This window comes from Lepidochelys olivacea (genome assembly GCF_965140295.1).
Source record: "Lepidochelys olivacea isolate rLepOli2 genome assembly, chromosome: 12".
NCBI classification, from domain to species: domain Eukaryota; kingdom Metazoa; phylum Chordata; order Testudines; family Cheloniidae; genus Lepidochelys; species Lepidochelys olivacea.
The window spans coordinates 23,623,205-23,638,585 of record NC_140422.1 but is presented as its reverse complement, the minus strand read 5'-3'; the positions used below and the strand labels follow the sequence as shown (position 1 = coordinate 23,638,585).

General features: G+C 47.7%; 1 protein-coding gene and 1 long non-coding RNA gene across 7 annotated transcripts in view; both read left to right on the top strand.

The window, feature by feature from the left end:
- Positions 1-15,381, top strand: part of LOC311528956 (uncharacterized protein) — a 193,868-nt gene that overhangs the window by 40,483 nt on the left and 138,004 nt on the right. The window lies entirely within an intron of this gene.
- LOC311528957 overlaps positions 6,098-15,381 on the top strand; it is a 62,047-nt gene continuing 52,763 nt past the window's right edge. For 4 of the 6 annotated variants that reach the window (XR_014713731.1, XR_014713733.1, XR_014713734.1 and 1 more), the window contains exons 1-2: positions 6,098-6,237; positions 9,166-9,253. This is a non-coding gene — a long non-coding RNA (uncharacterized lncRNA). Of the gene's footprint in view, positions 6,238-9,165; positions 9,254-12,729; positions 12,764-15,381 lie in introns of those variants that run through there. The other 2 variants (XR_014713736.1, XR_014713732.1) reach the window with 2 other exon arrangements.

Below are 15,381 nucleotides of genomic sequence, written 5' to 3'. Positions count from 1 at the left end.
AGCTCTGATACACATTTTCAGGTTTGATAAAAAGCCCTGTGTGATGTTCTGCGGGGGAGACAGGCCCTTCACAGGTAGCGTGTGCGAGCTCATGAGCATTGCTATCCAATTTGGCAAGTTTTTTCTCTCTATTGATTAAAATTAAGTTATTGCAATTTGCAAGATTTTAGGATTACTCCTTTGAGAACCCTGGGCTTGATGCTAAGAGATGCCAAGCAGCTGCAACTGACCCAACTGCAGTGGGAGTTGCAGGTGCTCAGAACGTCTCAGGGGTTCCATGCCAATCTCCAATATTAGCACTGCCAATTTAGGGTCAGCTTCTGCTAGCCTCACTCAGGTTGAATGTACTTTGTTCCATAAGCAGGTCCACTGATTTCAGTGAATTCACAGGGTAAGGTACAGCTTGGTGTGCAGGTGGCAGAATCTGATCCATATGTGTAACATATAGCACAGTGACCAGACCTTTGATGTGTAACCTTTATAGAGTAATTTTTATAGGGATCAATACTGCGAGGTGCTGAGTGCCCTCAACTTCCATGAGAATAAGCTCTGACCTGGCCTATCGTGCTGTCAGGGGACAGGGGCGCTGCCAGTGTACCAGTTCTGCTGCTGTCAGTATGCCTGCTGATGACAAAGCCAGACTGCTGGTTTTGTTGCCGTCAGTATCTTTACTGTTCTATTCAACTGGGACAGTGACAGCAAACAGACGCTAGTCCTCTGCCATTCTTCCTGGGCAGACTCCCAAGTTCCTGCACTGGTCAGACATCTCAATGCCATTAGCATTCCCATGCTTGTTGGGACTGCTGACCATAAACAGGAATGTGGGGGGGCAGCAACAGAGCTTTAGAATGAAACCAAAGGTAGTAAAATGTGGAAATGCGTTTGTGCTTTAATCCTCCTCTTGCTTTTATCGTCAGTTGCAGAAAACAGGAGCTGATAATGACAAAGTGGGAGAGGAGAGAGGAAATGAAGCATCAAAGCACCAACCTTTGGTGGAGGCAGCAGGAGTTATATGACAGGAGACGTGCACAGGAGACAATTGTATCCTGTCTGGGACTAGCCTGTGTTGTAGTCAACAATTTACCCTCTGTTTCCTTTATGGGTATGCAGTACAGTACAGGGGCCTGATGCAAAGTCCACAGAAGCTGCACTGAATGGGAAAGACTCCCCTTGACTGCAGTGGGTTTGGATCAGGGCCCTGGAGATTTGTTGAAAGACCAGAGGAGAATGAGGCCGTATTTCAGAAAACTTTTCCTGTCTGAAGTTCATTTAGGGACAGCCCCTCCCCTGGGTGCGACATCGGAGTCAGCTCACTCATTTGTCCCTCTGTTTTCCCTCATAGAGTTAACTCAACGGCTTCACCAGATACCCAGCGCTATTTGCTCTTACCCAAATCCCCTGAAGTCAGAGGGAATGGAGACAGCAGTGGACCAAGCTGAGCAGCCAAGAAAAGTAAATTATCCTTGGGTCACGTGGAGTGGCCACAGACAGCAAAGATGCTGATGAATCAGCGGTTCCACAGTCCTCTGCCCATTCAGAGAAAAATGTCTGTAAGCAAACATGAAGCTGAACAGAGCCAGGCTGCTCCCTTAGCATTGCTGAGGGGTCCCTCCTAGGCGCCACTGTGTACACAATGCTCATGGGACTCCTCCCACTGGGCTCAAACTGAGAACTGCTTGGGCCAGACTGTAGCTTTTAGCTCCTGACCTGCAGTGAGTGCAGCATGGAGTAAAACTGCTCCTTTGCTGTGACCCTCTCCATTCCTTCTACCCCCGAGCTGCAGGGACGCAGGCAGCAGTCCTTGAACTTCCCTGAGAGCAGGGACTGCAATGTCCTTGTGCTTTGTGTGGGGCCCTCGGAGCTCCTTGGGCCCTCCTCCCTGGCTTCACACAGCTGCGTGAGGGGTAGAGATAATGTAGTCCTTAAAAAGGCAACTCTCCTTCCCATCTTGATCAAACTAATTGCGTGGTAGGGCTGCATGCTCCCATGTAGCTCACAATATGGCAAGCCCCACAACCACCAGACACGAGTCAGAACCATAGAAGGGGCCTAGCCTCCACGTGATGTCACAGGATAGAGCGCAACGAATCTGCCAGCTCACAGAGGGGGTTTGGGTAATAAAATAGACTGCGAATGGCAAAAGCAGAGACTGTTGTTCTATTGCTTTCCTTCGGTTTCTGTCATTGGCTTGTTCCAAAAAAATGGATAGAGTCAGGGCAGGAGCCATTTCTGTGCAATGACACCATCATCCCCCGGCACAAAATAGTCCCAAACCAGGGTGCGTTCGGGCTTCCCGAGGCAGCAGTAACCGGGCCTCAGGTGGCAGCGTGCATTGTTGGAAGTTTAGTGGAGCCAATGGACAGGGCAACCATTATTATTTTAAATGATTTTTATTGTTATTGATGTTGTGGCACCAATGTGTTATTTGTCTAGACGCAGCAGTAGGCGCAGGGGTGCTGGACAGGAAAGAAGGCAGTGGGCCTGTGCTACGAGGGGGTCTGCCCCTTTAAGGCCTGGGGCTGGCCAGCACCCTTCAGTTAGCTTCACCCTGCCACACCTGGCCAGTGTGTGGGACTTAATAGGAAGAAAGCCCAGCAGTTGGGGGTGTCAGGGAAAGAGTGTGGAGTGACTGGTTCCCCTGGGGGCAAGCCTGGCTGAGGGCAGGAAGTTAGTGTGACTGGTCAGAGCTCTCTGTAGAGAGCTAGCTGAGGAGGAGACCCTGGGGGGGAGGCGGGAAAGGGCAGGGCAGGGCAGGGTGTCTGTCCATTACAGACCTGTGTGGCTGCTCGTTCTCTTTTAGCAAACACCTGGGGAAGGAGCCTGCGCAAGCCCATGGCCGGTGGGCTGCGAGAAGGCCAGGATTTACCTGGAAATATTGTAGTCCCCTGGAGCTAATGGGCAGCGAAAAGGCCTGCTCCTGTGCTCTAGTGAGAGGGCTACTGTGGCCAAAGGGGAGAAGGACTGTCATGTGTCTGGATACAGGGGTGGAAGAACCCTAAGTGCAAAGCTTGTGGGTGTTGGCACCCTGGAAGAGACGGGACCAAATGTGACTTTGCTGGAGGGCTTAGTCACTGAAGCAGCCCAGAAGGTTTTGGAGGCTGGATGAAGTCATAGAAGATGGAGGGGAAACTGAGGCAAAGCTGCTGCAATGTTCCCCTATGTTGTGAGCATGTGCTCTGGGACAGTGAGTATAGTACAGCCTGTCCCACAGGGTTACAGCAAGAAGGCAGTGCTCTTGTCCACAGGACCTACAACCAAGCATACCATGTATAGCCAAAGGAGCGGAGATGGGATGCCAGAGAAGCATGATGATGGAGATCTACTGTGTGGTCTGTGCCTTGTTAGTTGTATTCATGGGCAGCCAGTGCTGGAACAAGGCAGTCTGGAGCTTCAGACATGCCATGGTGTGAGGGTTCCCTGTGAATCTGCAGCGGAGGGTGACAGCAGGGGGCAAGGCAGGGGTGGCAGTCAAAGGAGTCCCCGTACCTAGCTCAGCAGCTGGGGTGTTTCTGTTTGGATCCAGGCCTACTACACTGCTCTTCTACCACACACACTCAGGGCCCTCTCGTGGGGTGGTGTTCACAGCCCCCCCCCCCACTTTAGTTGCAGTTAGTGCTGCATGGAGGTGCATTGGGTCATTCATCCCTTGCAGAGCTGTTACTTCAGGCTTAGGGAGGCCCGAGGGCATCAAGAGCCCTCTGTTCACATTTTTGAATGTCTCTTTGCTAGAAGCTTACTCTGAAAAAAATAGAACTGCTCTTGCAGTGAAATCTCACGCCTCTGGGAGAGCCTAGGCCTCAGTCCCGCTCTGTGCGAGGGTCTCTCTACGTACAGCATTGACTTCCGCTGTGCTGCTGCATAGCCCTGTAGGCATGACTGGTTGGTTTGGCTGATTATCACCCACCAGCCTGCCTGTCTCCACGGAGACCTGAGCACTGTCCCATCAGCAGCCAGGCTGGATGTGCTGCTTTATACGCACTGGCTCCCACGGCTAGACCACTTGCTTAAGGGATGAATGGGCCTTTTCACAACCCTGGCCGTGGGCAGCTGTGATAGAGTGGTTTTGAGTGCTTCCGAGGGGATAAATAAACACTGCTGCTGGTCTGCCATCATGTGAAACTGACGTTATTTGCAGCTTAGTCATTGTCTCTTATGCACTGGCATCATGTAGCTCATGACCTATGCGCATAGCCACATGGCTTTTCCCTAGGCCACTGTTGATGTGAATGGCCAGTAGCTTCAACAGTGATTTACACCAGCTGAGAATCTGGCCTCATTGTCTAAAGAGCCCCAGGATACCATGTTGCTGGACCATGTTATACACCCATCAGGATCTCACAAGCAAAGGGTTTTGCTCCTACTGCTGCCTGGATTTAGGCCCCAAGGATACCTCTGCTGTAGAACATGTAAGTGAAAGGAAATAAGGAGCTGAACCCCAGAATGTGTATACAGTGTTTGGGATGTTTTCGTAAGTGACATATATGGGGTGAGACAATAGGCTGGATTTTTCAGATGGGTGCATGGGCCATTAGCAGCAGGGAACCATTAAGACTTAATGGGAATCGCACAACTAAAAACTTTGTGACACTGAGACGTTTCTTCACAGAAATAGCTGGAGTTTGGGATTTAGAGCCAACCACTCCTTGAAGCTTCAGGAAGTTAAAGAAAGCTGGATCCTGCCATCCCTCTGAAAGCAACACCTGACTACCAACCCTGGGGCTGGCCTCTTGTCAAGAAGGGGCTCAGGGTACAGGATACCACAGAGAATCTGAAACTGCAGGAGAGAAGTTGGGATTTATTGTTGACTATCAAGATAGTTTTATGTCCTCCAGTGTTTGAGAACCTATTTCATAGGACAGCATAAATTACCATTTAAATAAAGTTGGCGATTTGGGTTACTCATTGGATCCCCAGTCACACTCAGCAGAAGGGGAGGAGGACTCTCAACCAAGCAGGAGTTTCTGAAAATCATAGCATGCTGCTCAGAAATTTCACTAACTCAGATAGTTCACAGCTACTTAGTTAAGCCGAGTCTTTTAAAAACTACAAATATCTTCACTAATCCACTTGGATGAAAGTGGCTATATTCAACTGCAAAGTATTACAATGAGAACTTTTTGGGGTGGGGGAATTTGGGGGGGGGTCAGTGAGGGGAGAAAGTGTTTCTACTTTGGTTTCAAAGTTCTCACCATATTGATCAATGACCCCCCCCATCACACTAGTATGGGAGAGCCTCACAATCTTTAATGTATTTATCCTCACATCTTTGTGTATAGGGTACTATTATCCTGATGTTATAGAGGGGGAATTGAGGCACAGAGAGGCTATGGGACTTGCCCAAGGTGACTGGGTATGAGGACAGTGAACACTAAGCACAGGCTCTATCTCAGGTTTGAGCCCAAAGCTCCTTCCATCCACACACACATTCATCTGATGTGGGTCTGTAAGTATGCAGCTCCTAGGACTCTGTAAGGGGCGAGGGGCAGCCCTGCTGTGACTCTGGTCCAAACCCTGTCATTTTGCAGTGTGGGCACAAGGCAAACAATAGACCCAAGTCCAAAAGTCTTTGTAGTGCAGTGTGGACACATGAGCACGGTTGTGAGACTTGGGTCCAGCAATTGTAAACCCAGGTTTACATTGCATTGTGGACACTCAGGCATGGGCTTGAAAACATCAAGGCCACAAACCCAGGCCCCACACACCCAGGCTTAGTGTGCAGTGTCGACATTCCTACAGAAGAGTGTGGCAACTTGAGGAATTCAACTCAAGACTCCCAATTCCCAGATTAGTTTTCTAACCACTGGACATCCTTCCTCTAAATACAACATCAGGTTTGGTTTGGGGGAGAAGTGTGTGTCTACAAGGGGAAAGACTTTTTGAATAAATCAAAGAAACAAGAAAAACAAGTTGTTCACCCATTATAGTACATCCAACCCAGAATATACAGTGACATAATCTACCCGCAAGGAATCTGTAATTAATGCAAATAATTACCCTTCACCATGAAGAATCTCAGATGATATTGACTGGTTAATAATCTATGTGAAACTTTCACCTTGTTTACTGAGTGGCTGATGCGTCAGAATGATAATTAGGGAATAGTTAACTGCAGGATAAACCAACCTTCAGCTAAGATGTATGCTACAACCACCCTGACAGATTTCAGCCACCACAAACAGCTGACAGCTGCGAAGCTTTAAAGTGAGGAGAATGAAGGCAGAGACAATAAAGGAGCAGGTAGGAAATATACCTTAGTGCAGTCAGCTGCAAAGAGATTCCTTATTTTGTGTTTGCAGTAGTCTGACTCCCCCATGCAGTGTGATTTACCATAAAACCTGACTGAGGGGTTGGTGTCCATAGGACCACAATCAAGGCGTACACAGCTTCTTGACAGACTGTCAGTTCTTCGGCTGTACTGAGAATCAGTAACAGCGGGGTTTTCAAAAGTGATGAGGGGCCTCCTGTCCACCAATTTCAATGGGAGCTAGGTGCCTAGGTACGTTTGAAAATCCCATTATAAGTCTAATCCAAAACTCACTGAAGTCAATGGAAAAACTCCCTTTGCCTCTAGTGGTTTTGGCTAGGCTCCTAAAACTCTGTGGTGCAGTTCCCATCTCTCCCATTGACCTCTTGGGCAATTTTGTCCTCAGGCCACAGTTTTCTAACATGGCCAGGCTGGGTGCCCAGACTTTGGGCCTGTTTTTGTTTTTTTTCGAGGTGCTAAGCACCCATCACTCCCATTGACTTCTGCTGGAGCTGTATGAGCTCAGCAACTCTGCAAATCAGACCCCAAACCAGCGCCCAACAACTAAGGAACACAAAACCCAAGGGCCACTTCTGCAAATGACCTTAACCTTTCTGTTGTCCACAAGGGCTGTCATTTACTGTAGTTGGGGGGCAAGCTGACTCCCCCCAGACCTGCCCCCACAACTTTTAGGAAGCAGCCTTGGGTGGCACATTTGGCCTGGCCCCCCTGCCTTTGCGATAGGGGGCAGCCAGGCCAAATGTGAGGGAATAGCATTGCCACTTCATGTGCCAGATTGCAACACCACTTGCTCGTGATGGAAGGGCAGCCAGACCAAATATGCCACTCTAGGTCTATGAAGAGGAGGGGTGGCAGATTGTATTGAGCAGCCCCTGGCACCCCTGTCCCCACCTGCCAACCAGCCAGGAGACAACAGCAATGAGAGCCTGGGCCAGAGATGGGCACAGAGTGAGCCAGGCCCCAATCCCTGCTAAGGCCAGCCACTAGTTCAATGCCTTCCCCCAGGCCCACTGTCCTCACTGCTCCATGGGATAGGACTGGTCTGCCACCTCCTTGTCCCCCTCTAGGCTGGGACTGGCAAGCTAACCCTCATGAGCAGTCATGGTCTCAGCAGAGAAGCAGAAGTGGGGAAGCTGGCACAACTTCGTCCGCCCCCTTCCACGCTCCTGGAATTTTTCTGAGCTAACACCTCTCTTCTCCTGCTCTAAAATGGGGATAACAGTCACTACCTACTTCATGGGGTACTGTGAGGTTTCTTTAATTAATGCTTGCAAAGTGCTTGGAGGCCCTCAGATCTCTAGTGCCATAGGAGTGGTGGTATTATTGCTACTATTACTACTAATAATCTTAAATAATGGCTTTACTGAGTCAGGCAAACCCAACATGCCTAAAACCCTTGGCAGAGATGCACAGAAAACTAACCTGGACGGTGTGAAGAGTACGTGACTCAGTTACCAGAATCTGCTGTTTACAAGTGGCAGGGAAGAGTATATTTGCTCAAATGAAAAAAGGTCAAGGCAGAGCCCCATTGCTGTTGGTTAATCAGTAATCTAAAGTACAACACAGCTTTACTGTAACAAACCAAGCCAGTCACCTTCCACACCGCCGCCGCCATCATTTCAAACTGGGGATTCCAGACGAAAGTAACAATTTTTTAAAAAATCCGTATTCTCAGGTATTGGTATTTTCACCCTCTCCAAAGCCCAATTAAAGGGCTGGAGAGGGTGAAACAAAGCTGGAAGTTGGGGGAAGGGGGGGGGGCAGGGGGAAGAACCTTTATTTTTCTCTGTCATTGTTTAACTTAGCCGACCAAAGAATAAAATATAACATAGGACAGTGTTTCTTTCATGGGAAATTCTCTTTTGAAATCAAATTTGGACGCAGTGAGAGTGGATTCCGCACCACAACCGCGTTGTCTGAAGGCACAGCAGTTCTGAATCTGGCCAATGTACAGCCCCCTCCCACTAACTTATTGATGTGTAATTTACAAAGCCATCTACACCACCTCTGAACCTGGTCCATAGGTCGGGACCCTGGTTGGCAGTTAAAATTCAAATGTGAGCATTAGCGAGCACCCTTCTTTCCCATTATTAGATGTGGGGGGGTGGAGGGCCCCCCCGGAAACATGTGCTTCTGAATTGTCTTCTGCCAATGATTGTCTTCGGTCCCCAAGCAGTACTTCAGAAAGGAGCTGGAATGCTCACATTGTGGCCTCTGTGCAAGCTGCAGTTAGTATTCACTGGGAAAGGGTTTCCAGTTAATGATACACCCAAACCTGTTAACAAAAAAAGAACTGCTTGCGCCAGAGGTCCAGCTAGTCACTGCCTGTCATTTGCAACGCTAATGTTCATGCCTTTCAACTACGTTAGAGAGACAAGGTGGGTGAGGTAATATCTTTTATTGGACCAACTTCTGCTGGTGAGAGAGACCAGCTTTTGTCTAGCTCTAAAGCTTGTCTCTCTCACCAACAGAAGCTGGGCCACAAAAAAGATTTAACCTCACCCACCTTGTCGCTCTAATGTCCTGGGACCAGCACAGCTACAACGACACTGCACACTTCAATTACACTGGCATCTAAAGTATTGCAGCCCACACAACTAGTCCTCAGAATTTACACCGAAAGCAAGTGAGGGATGTGAAGTATCAGACAACAGTGTGATAACAGAGACAACAGAGAGCCAAAAAGCAGATATATTACAAGGATCCATCTCCTCCAGTGTGCACCTCTGGCTGATTGTGAGTAGTGGCCTGTTTCTCTCATTGACATAAGGCATATAAGGCGGAAGTTACATACACAAACATTTGCAAATACATCAGTGCACAACACAGATCCATTCATGTCGTCACTTTTGAATCAGAAGCCATAGAGGTTACCAAACTACAGGTTTTACCTTTCCCAGGAAAACAATCACCAGAGCCAGCGGTGGAGCATGCAGAAGAAAGCAGTGATGGGGCAGGAAGGAGGCTAACACGTCATGATCAGCACAGGTGAGCTTAGGGTCAGTCCCAATAAGTGCCCTACATTTTGGATATAGACCTGAAACTGGTCAGAATAACTTAAATATTTGAGGTTCCCCCCAACCCCAAGCTCTGCAACTCTCCCTCATAAGCCTCCAGCTCCATCGCCCTTCCCAAGCTGCCCCAGCTTCTTCCAAGCCTCAAGGTAGGTTAAGGGCTTGCTGGTGAATGGAGGCAAGGATTTCACTATATGGCAGCTCACATAGAATCATAGAATATCAGGGTTGGAAGGGACCTCAGGAGGTCATCTAGACCAACCCCCTGCTCAAAGCAGGACCAATCCCCAACTAAATCATCCCAGCCAGGACTTTGTCAAGCTTGACCTTAAAAACTTCTAGGGAAGGAGATTCCACCACCTCCCTAGGTAACACATTCCAGTGTTTCACCACCCTTATAGTGAAAAAGTTTTTCCTAATATCCAACCTAAATCTCCCCCACTGCAACTTGAGACCATTACTCCTTGTTCTGTCATCTGCTACCATTGAGAACAGTCTAGAGCCATCGTCTTTGGAACCCCCTTTCAGGTAGTTGAAAGCCGCTATCAAATCCCCCCTTGTTCTTCTCTTCTGAAGACTAAACATCCCCAGTTCCCCTCAGCCTCTCCTCATAAATCATGTGTTCCAGTCCCCTAATCATTTTTGTTGCCCTCCGCTGGACTCTTTCCCATTTTTCCACATCCTTCCTGTAGTTTGGGGCCCAAAACTGGACACAGTACTCCAGATGAGGCCTCACCAATGTCGAATAGAGGGGAACAATCATGTCCCTCGATCTGCTGGCAATGCCCCTACTTATACATCCCAAAATGCCATTGGCCTTCTTGGCAACAAGGGCACACTGTTGACTCATATCCAACTTCTCGTCCACTGTAACCCCTAGGTCCTTTTCTGCAGAATTGCTGCCGAGCCATTCGGTCCCTAGTCTGTAGGGGTGCATTGGATTCTTCCGTCCTAAGTGCAGGACTCTGCACTTGTCCTTGTTGAACCTCATCAGATTTCTTTTGACCCAATCCTCCAATTTGTCTAGGTCCCTCTGTATCCTATCCCTACCCTCCCGCGTATCTACCACTCCTCCCAGTTTAGTGTCATCTGCAAACTTGCTGAGGGTGCAATCCACACCATCCTCCAGATCATTTATGAAGATATTGAACAAAACTGGCCCCCAGTACCGACCCCTGGGGCACTCCACTTGATACTGGCTGCCAACTAGACATGGAGCCATTGATCACTACCCTTTGAGCCCGACAAGCTAGCCAGCTTTCTATCCACCTTATAGTCCATCCAGCCCATACTTCTTTAACTTGCTGGCAAGAATATTGTGGGAGACTGTGTCAAAAGCTTTGCTAAAGTCAAGGAACAACACGTCCACTGCTTTCCCTTCATCCACAGAGCCAGTTATCTCGTCATAGAAGGCAGTTAGATTAGTCAGGCATGACTTGCTCACTTTGGGGTCTGAGCTCCAGAGTGCCCTTTAAATTTCAAAGAGGCCAAGGACAAGGACTCACTGGGCCCTGCTGTACTGGAGTGTACATGTGGGCCATCCAGTTGTCCACAAATGGACGTGGAAGAGCCAACGTTGGCCTTCCAGTTGTCCCTGATGAGGCCACCCCAAAGCTGAAGGTGGGGAGATAGAAGGCTTCTGGCGTCCCTTTAAAAACAATACACCGTGAAGAAAGTGTGCAAGGGCCATTGAGGGCTCATCACACCAGGCCAGGCTAAGAAGGGAAGAAAGCCCATGTAGCTGGACTTTTACAAACCTCAGAAAGTGGCTTCTCTCCCAATTTCTCCTGGACTGCAGAAAAGGAGGGATTCGGAATCCATCACTAACTTACTGTCTGCCTAACTGGCGACATGCTGGTGTCATTGACATGAGGTAGGACCATGGTCAGGGGAAAGCAAGGGTGGCTGGTGCGTTCCTGTCACCTCCAGCTGCACTATTGGCCCCTTAGGACTACTGGCAGCCACTGCAAATTAAAATGGCCCCCAGGCTGGAGTATTTGTGCTGGAGAATTGGCCCAGCACTGCTTATGCAGAGCTAAGGGATTGCCAAGGAGACTGATGCCCACCTTTGCACAGTCCTCTCCTTGCACCAAAGTGTGCTGTGCTGAGGAGCTGGGCCAGCGCGTGCTGGTTTAAACGTCACTGAGAGGAGAGGTGAAATGCATTCCCACATCTCTGGTGCCTGGGTTTGGTGTGCAGTGGGACATGTCAGGGTTACCTGGATGACAAGCTGAGCAGTGAGTGTGCCTCGCTGGCAGCCTTTGCTGAACATAACGCCACATGTGAAGGCACATGCTCATTACTGACCATCACAGATATTCAGCCCCCAGCCCCACCCAAGGCCTGGTGGAAGAAAGGCTATGCCTGAACTCTCCCACAACTGTCTGTCAATTTTCCCCTAAAGTCATCATTGGTTTTCACTGGATGGCACAAGTGATACCATGCACACATCACCACGGATCAGAACACTGCCGTCACATTGCTGAAACCTGCAACCTACTACATCACACGAGTTAGTAATGTCAGTGCGCCTAAAGCTGAAACTTTGCCCCTGGCACGTATGTTGATGTACGAGGGACGACTCAGAAAATGACAGAGAATTCTGTGCATGTGTTTTTCCATAATTATTGTGCTTTGCTGCATCTTAGCATTTACTAGTGTATGAATTCAGAATTGGCTATTGCTTGAGTTTTAATGAAATCCTCGGCAGTTGACTTCCTCATCCATCAGCTTCATAGCCTCAATGGAGGCTATAAGTATGGCAAGCATCTACAGGATCACATTTCAACAGACATGGGCCCGAACTGCAACATTCAGATCGAGCACAGCCCCAAGAGTTAGAGGCCTTCGGATCCCTGGCTGTGATTCAGGCTTATCTCAAGTTCAGTGTATATGGGGACCTCCCTATTTGGAGGCCAAAACTGGAAGTGTTGATCAGCTGTAATTCCCCGTGCCTTCAGGCCTTGGCTACAGAATAGACAGAAGTTACAACTCTGAAACAGCCGATATGTCATTTGATCAACAGGCTTATGCTTGTTTTGACCATAGATATTGTGCATGCGCCCCAGCAGGGTGCAATGATTAGTGTCTGAGGATAAGAGGAACTGGGTATATAATATTCTGGTGAGAGTGAGTTACCGCTGTGCCAAGCCGCAGCAGAGTATATGGCTCTGTTGAGCTCAGGAAGCCCCATGTGTATTGTTCAAGATGGAAGCTATCACAAGAGCCCAAGTGTGACCTTGTTGCAGAGCAGAAGATAAGAAATATGGACTCAGGTTTGTCTAAGTGCCAAATTCTGGGGGGTTTGCTCATTTTTCGCCTTGTTCTTTCTCATTCTCGTTTCATTTTTGAGCTAGTCAAGGGAAAGAGGGAAGAAAGAGTCATCAACTCCTCTCCATAGGGTGGTGAGTGTGTAAATGTCTGTTCTTCCCTCTACTCCCTGCATCGTAGGGCGAGAAGAGAAGGAACCCTTGAGACATTTATGGTGAGTGACTTGGCCTGTGATTTCTGCCTGATAGTGTTTGCTATATGTTTGCGTTCCTTCAGAACTGAGAGTGCCAAGTGGTTCTGAAGGAACGCATAAGGTGTGCATATCGCTATAGTAGAAGTTGAAATGTAACTTGGAAAGGTTACTGAAGACACTAGCAGCTGAATGAAAGTTAGGAACAAATTTTGTACCAAATGCTGAAAAGCAAAAAGAGGTATTTCGTACATTTGATCCAGAGCAGAATTATCTATTTCTGTGATAGGAAAAACAACTTTGTGCAGCAAAGATGGCAAATGGTCACCCTCTGAGACAAACTTTGTGAACTTTTATGACTTTGCACCTGTTGGAAGTTTGACATTTCCTCAGAGAAATGGCCCAATTTGTGCACTTTTTGTGGCAAAATAAGAGTTTTCTTTTTCTGAAACTGCCTTTCATTTTCCTGAGAAAATACAAATTAAGAACGTGAAATATTTTGGTTTCCTGAGATTCTCCAGGATGATTTTTCACCACTTTTACAAAGACCAAGATTTTTCTTTGGGTAGTTTCAGAGGGTACATATGTCCTGATGAGTGTTAGAGAGGGGACTCAGGGGAAATTAATGTGGTTTTAGGGGTTCTCTGTTTTCTACAGAAAAATTAACAATATACATTTTTCACAGTTGCTTCTTAAATGACCCCTTCCCTAGTTTAGAACATATATTAAGCGGTGCATTAAAAACTCCACATTTTTATGCTCAAAGAGATGTGTGCACAAGTTGGGTAACTGAATAGGTGTAGAGCCCTGCAAATTTGGAGTTATCTGCTTTATATTTGCAGATATCCGTGGACCATGTTTGCAGCTTGTGAATCTGATGCAGATACAAATTTTGTATCTGCCCAGGGCTCTAAAAATGTGATTACTTGTGGGTGAAATAACAAATTTTGTGCCTGCAAATGCCTCTTTGAGAGCAAACTTGGCTACTGTTTGGTGCTTCTTTGAAAAATTGACACTAACTGAAATAATCCTCCTCAAAGACACCTAAAATGGATACTGACGGCTTTGATGGAATAATGCACGCTACAGGGGTGTGATTTCCTAAAGAACACAAACATGTTGCACGTTAATTGGTTGTTATAGACCCTGCTGGTGTGCACGAGGGACCTGTTAGTATGCACCAGCAGTCTACACAGATCAATTAATATGTGGTATGTTAGTGCACTTTAGAAATCACACCCACATTGAACACATCACCTCACTGTGTAGACATACCCTAATATCGCACCAAGAGTTTTAAAAAGTTTCCCTGTCCAGGCAATGTATGTATAAGGATGTTTTTCTAGGCAGCCTCAGTATGAGTGAGGAGTGCTCTACAATGCTGGATGAGTTAACGTGTTGTTATTCTTACCAAGCATGACAACTACTGTCAAAAAATCAAGTGCAACCTGTTCTAATGTAAACTAATTTCAGATTGCCCCTGGCGATCCCAGCAACCTCACCAAGCCAATTTTTTTGCTAATTTCCCTGCCGCCCTTTTTTTTTTAAATGAGATGTGTTCTCTGTTTTAAGTCAGGGCATTTCCTCTTCTCCATCTGACAGTACCACCCATTACCTATTCTGAGACATGCTGTGCACCTCCTCCCACGCATTATAATTAGTAGATTGAAGCTTCAGGGAGGTTTTTCCAAGGGAATCAGCTAGTGCAGGATTTAGCCAAAAGCCTATTCAGAAGGGCATCCCCACATAATCACTAAGCAACAGAGCCCTGTACTCTGCAGTGGGTCCCGATTTGTATCTAGGGGCAATTCCAGATACAGGTAATTACCTACAAAGCACTGTATTGCCTTGACCCAGGTAGCTCTAAGGTTGTCCTTTCTCCAATGGTTTAACGTAGTAGTTTTGGTGAACTAAGCGCTTACTGCCATCTGTTCCTAGGTCTGAGCAAATGGAGACAAATAGAGACGCATTCTCTAGTGAGAGGCCTGGAGCTCTGAACTTTACCCCAGAGCCCAAGTAGGAAGCAACTATGCTTGTAATTTGGAGGTGCTAAGTAGGATAGCTTTGGGTGGGGAGCGTTGGAGGAGCAATAGGCTGGTTAGCTGAACATAGCTCCTAGATGGGTGTGTTTGCTGGGTGTGCTATAAATTACTAGATGCACAACTGCATTAAAAGGAGGTTTTTCTTGTTGCACCTGCACAGGCTGCTAGTGCTCTGCTAAGGCTACAGAGGCATTTGTATGCAAAATAAGATGCTGGGCTAAAACTGAACAGACGTGAGTTCACCCAGACGTTAACTTTGGACTGCTGGGGGTGTTTTAAAATTTAAAATTTACAATCACTTTGGCCATTCAGGGCCAACTTTTTGGCTCCATTAACACAAACACAACTCTTGCAGATGGAAGGCCTGATGCCGGCCTCATTCTGCCTGCTTTGTGCTGTTCTGGCAGCACGACGCAAGCAGAAAGCCAGTTTAGCAGGCCACTTGGGGCTCCAACTCGAACCAGGACTTGAATTGGCTCCTGCTCTCCCAAGCGTTGGAGGGCAGTAAAGGTGGTGTGAAGGCTCCTTACCCCTTAGCTCATCACGGGTGAGTACTGAGCCATAGTATCCCTTTGTACACAGTGAAGACTGCCTGTGCAA